Source organism: Durio zibethinus, chromosome 27 (genome assembly GCF_047325235.1).
Source record: "Durio zibethinus cultivar Kanyao isolate XHJ-2024 chromosome 27, ASM4732523v1, whole genome shotgun sequence".
Lineage (NCBI taxonomy): Eukaryota > Viridiplantae > Streptophyta > Magnoliopsida > Malvales > Malvaceae > Durio > Durio zibethinus.
The window spans coordinates 2,338,940-2,344,133 of NC_143188.1; the positions used below are offsets into that span (position 1 = coordinate 2,338,940).

General features: G+C 32.5%; 1 pseudogene across 1 annotated transcript; it reads right to left on the reverse strand.

Annotated features, from left to right (window-relative positions):
- Positions 1–3,116: 3,116 nt before the first annotated feature.
- Positions 3,117–4,479, reverse strand: LOC111279215 (peroxygenase-like; annotated as a pseudogene). Its single transcript, XR_016334549.1, has 6 exons — positions 4,383–4,479; positions 3,987–4,136; positions 3,798–3,883; positions 3,600–3,694; positions 3,401–3,526; positions 3,117–3,270 (listed from the first exon to the last, which is right to left on the reverse strand). The product of XR_016334549.1 is annotated as a peroxygenase-like (transcript).
- Between the last annotated feature and the right edge of the window lie 715 nt (positions 4,480–5,194).

Below are 5,194 nucleotides of genomic sequence, written 5' to 3' on the forward strand. Positions count from 1 at the left end.
TCACAGTTGTAAAGATTTATTTGTTAGTGGATTGTGTTTGGAGTAGGTTATTTTGAGTTGGGCCGAACCAAATATTTGTGTGTTCTTATTCTTGATTTGAGCTTGCTATTTTGTGTGTGGTTGTTGCATGTGGGTGTTCTGGTATGCCTATGCTTAAGTTTGAGATTCCGTTATTTGATGGAAAGAGTAATTTTATGTTATGGTAAAGTACGATTCAAGATCTATTAGTACAACAAGGTTCGTGGGCCCAAGAGATTGTGAATGAGTGTTTCAAGATGTCTGAAGAAGGTATGTCTGGTATGCCTATGCCTAAGTTTGAGATTCTATTATTTAATGGAAAGAGTAATTTTATGTTATGGTAAAGTACGATTCAAGATCTGTTATTACAACAAGGATTGGATCAAGCATTAGAGAGTAATAAGCTTGAAGGAATGTCTGATGCTAATTGGAATAGGATTCAGAAGAAGGCTGTTAGTACTATTAGATTGACGTTAGCTCTAGAAGTAAAGTACAATGTATTGATTGAGAGTACTCCAAAAAGCTTGTGGGATAAGCTTGAAGGTATTTATGCTTCGAAGTCGTTAACTAATAGATTATGTTTGAAGATGAATCTGTATTCTTTGAAGATAGAAGAAGGTATGAGTCTTCATAATCACCTGAATAAGTTTAATAGATTGGCTTCTTAATTGCTAACGATTTCTGTTGATGAGTTAAAAAATAAAGAGAAAGCTTTAATTTTGCTGTTATCTTTGCCCAAGTCTTATAGGCCATTAGTTCAGACTGTGTTGGTGGGTAGGTTTACTTTGAAGTTGGATGATGTGACTGCTTTATTGCGTGAAAATGAAAGATTTATGGGAGCTCAGAGCTCATTACCTAGAGGGAGTACACTAGCTGTAGAGAGTTTGATCGAGGGAAGATTTGTTGGTATTTGCCTTGAATTTCAGAATCTTACATCGAAAGTTAAGTGAGTTTGAGTTTGTCTTGTATCCCACATTGGCAATAATCATTTATACATGTTTGATGGAGGCTCAGTTGTTGAGATGCTTGTGATGAAAGAAAAGAAGAAAGGTAAGTGTGTTAGCTTTGCATATACTGTTGAAGTGTTTGGAGATTCAATGAGATTTGCCTTCAGAATCCTACATCGAAAGTTAAGTGAGTTTGAGTTTGTCTTGTATCCCACATCGGGAGTTTAGTAAAGGTATAAGGGGTTTCATATTTATAAATATAATGTTTTGGTTTTAGTTTAGTAATCCTAGAAAGATAGATACCAATAGAATAGCTAAGTGAGTAGACTATTAAAGGGTGTAATTGGATTTTGGGTTAAGTTTTGAGTAAGGAGTTTTAGGAGACTTTTCTCATTCTAAAAGTCTCACAGTTGTAAAGATTTATTTGTTAGTAGATTGTGTTTGTAGTAGGCCATTTTGAGTTGGGCCGAATTAAATATTTGTTTATTCTTATTCTTGATTTGAGCTTGCTATTTTATGTGTGGTTGCTGCGTGTGGGTGTTATTTTTTCCAACAAAAAAAACTCAACCTTCGATTTTAAAAAATTCAACTTTATTAAATTGGAATAAATTAAAATATGTTGGATATGAGTTATTTTGTAATATTTAGTTAAAAGAGGATTTATTATCATGAGTGATATGGGGGAACACATATCATTTGTTCTTGGCTTTAGATAGATTATACAATTTTGGGCCAAATCATGATAATGAATTTAGAAGAAACAGTTTTATGCTAAAGTCATGCATATTGAGTAGAAACTGCAAAAATTACTATAAAAATATTTCATGAGTAGACATTACACTATGTTCTTAATTTTTTGGAATATGTTATGGAAAGTTCGTATTATAGTGATAGACTGATTATTGAAAGGTTAGATTAAGATTATTTTGGCTTTCCAAAATTTTGGTGATCGTGATAAATTGCTAAATGTTATTCATGATCTATGAATATATGTTGGTAATTCTTAATCAATTTGAATTTATATTTATTGACAAATATTGGAAATTTAATGAGTCACACACATAAAGTAACATTGTTGAATTAAACTTTCATTAGTCAATTAAGTCTTAATTGATAGAAGTTAAAAACAAGAGATTAAAACTAAAGTCCACATAAAATGAATTGCAAAAGGTGTAAGAGTTATATTTTAAGTGTTTGGGTTGAAAATTGAGGATTTTAAATACCTTCTTATGCATCTAACCCATAAAAAAAGAAAAAAAAAAAAACACAAGTCTATAGGCAATTTTCTCCGGCTTAGTTGTTCTTGTGTTTTTCTCAAGAAAATTTGTTTTTTATTCTTCCTCCTTAATACCTTGTGGCATTCGACCAAGATAGGAATTGGTTTCTAGTTGATTTATGAAATCAAATATTTGCTAACACGAGATTAGAATCTCACATTGTAAAGGATTCGACAAAAATTGCTGCATGGATTATCATTGGAAGCCAAGCACTTGAATGACTTAGGTCTTGATCTTTTTGGTTATCATATGCAATCAAGGACTGTTTCACTCAAGATTACGATATCTTTGAGTGATGATTTGATTCTAATAAGATGTGTTTAATTAAAGTTTTAGATTACAAGCATAAATACAAGTATGTTTCATGAGATATGCGGCTATTGTTTTTTTTTTATTTATTCCATTAAGTTTTTTATACATATGATGCATGCTCGGGTTAATTGTTATGTTATTAATTGTTATCTATATGACGCTGCTATAGCAGTTTTAGTGTTTGGGCTGCAAAATGCAGAACACTATTTGATTGGTTTTATTATCTTTTAAGAAAAAAAAAAACCACATTTATTTCATTGGAACTGGTAATATGGGGATAGGAAGTAGCATTCGTTCATAGTTGTTGCTGCTCATGCAAGCAGCTACCACTGCTTTATTCAGCGGCTCTACAACTCTTATTTATTTGATCAAAACTGGTAACATGGGCAATGGAAGTAGCATTCGTTCATAGTTGTTTCCGCTGCTCATACCAGCAGCTATCACAGCTTTATTCAGCGACTCTACATCACTTATTTAATCAGAAGTGGTAATCTGGGGATAGGAAGTAGCATTTGCTGATAGTTGCTGCTGCTGCTCGTACCAGCAGCCACCACTGCTTTATTTAGCGGCTCTTTCTGTCACCAGCCTTGTTCATTTTGGCACAGTACTCAAACAAACTCCCATCAAAACACCCCCTTACAGCTTCTTAAGACAGAAAACCATTCTGATCCTTTGCAAGGGTATACAAAAGCATCCATTCTGCCTTGGATACAAGCCTTCAATTCAAATGGAACAATTCAAAAGTTAGAAACTGAAGTGAGATATTTATCCGAAAAAGAAGCATTCTAAAACAAAGCATTCTTGAATCAAAGACTCGAATTTCAACACAAGGGTCCTTGAACAAACCAGCCATTGAAGTCATATGCCATCCGATTTGCCTCAGTCATCCGCCACAGCTCTCCGAAAGTTAACTTATCAGGCTCTGTCCGAGCATACTTGCTAAAAATGTTCTCAAGGTTCACTGGCATAAACCTGAAACCCCATTGCATATTTTCTAGCTTTATGTTTTTAGTGTTCCAAATTTATCAGAACTTTTTATGCTAACCTTCCTTCAGTGTCAAATGTTGCTGAATCACTCCCATGCTTTGCTTTGTGTATTCTGTCTATGTATATGGGAAATAGCAGATTTGGCAGCCACCCCTGTGAAAACTGTCAATGCAAAATCAGCAATTTGGTTGGTATATATATATATATACACAAGCACGCACACACACAGAACGCACAGAGAAGCACAATTACTTACGGGGAGAGTGAGATAACTTAATCCAAAATTGATGACAATTGCTATAAAAAGAGAGGAAATTGGATTGAAACCAAGATCTCGGATGCCTGGTTTTTACATAGTGAAGATAAATTTTGTCAAAAACAGTAAAATAAAAATGAAATTAAATTGGAGGAAAAAAAACTCAGATTGGAATCCGGTAAAATTAACCTCTGTAAGTTTCCCAGGGATAAACAATTCCATTGTTGTCTTGATCAAAAAAGGAAACATGTTGCTGAAGAACACTCATTCGATTGTTGTGATGTCCTGGTGTTCCACTTGGATGATCCACATCAGGAGCTACCAGTGCTCTAGCCAAATCTGATTCCATACTTTCGGTTAGTCAATGAAAAGAAAAAAAAAACTGACACATTAGATTGAGTTGTGAATGTGTGATTCTATAGAGATTGTAGAATTGCTAAAAATTGAAATGTAAAAGGTTTGAGAGGACATTCTACTCACATATTGTAAAACTAATGCTTCATCACAGGAAATAAATATGGGTAGTTTTGCAACAAATGAAAATTGAAACCAAAAGGAACAAGAAATAAACAAAGAAAAATTTACAGGGTTTTGGTAATTTTTCTTCCAGGTCATCTCGAACCCTCCTTTCACTAGTCAATGGTGCTTTGGGTGCCTCAGTTGCCATAGCTTCCTTCTCCATCTTTTTCTCTTGCTTTTGTATCAGGTGTAGGTTATCTCGTAACAATGAAGCTCCTTAAATACTACAAGAAATTCAATATGGTTGTGCTGATTTACAATTACAACAAATTTTATTATATGATAGCAGTTATAAATGAAATCCATTGAACTTTGAAGTTGGCCGGAAATGTTTAAATGTTTTTTTTCATATAAAAAGGACAATGGGACAAATTTTGGGAAGAAATGATAACGGATCGAATTGGAGTGAATTTTTGCTCATTTCGAATTTAATTTAATTTTATATAATAAATATTCAATTCAATATTAAAATGTTATTTTTTATATATTCCGATTCACTTATACATAAAATAGCAATGGATTCAACCTAAAATTAATAAAATATTTTTTAAAAATATAAATATAAAATTAAATAAATAATGAAAGATATTTTATATATATACCAAATCGAATTGGAACAAGTTTACCTAAAATCGATTCTACTTATAAAAAAAAAAAAAAAATTGACTGAAAAGTTGATTAAAAAAATAATTTTATAAGATTGAATCGAATCGAAATTTACCAAATCGATTAAAAAAATGATCTTATAAAATCAAATCGGATTAAAATCTAATGAATTCATACTGGATTGCCGATCCTAACTTTGAGAAAGTAGAATTTTTTGAATCACCGATCTCTTACTAAGGCAAAGACAAAGGTAAGCTCATCCTTTCCAAGAA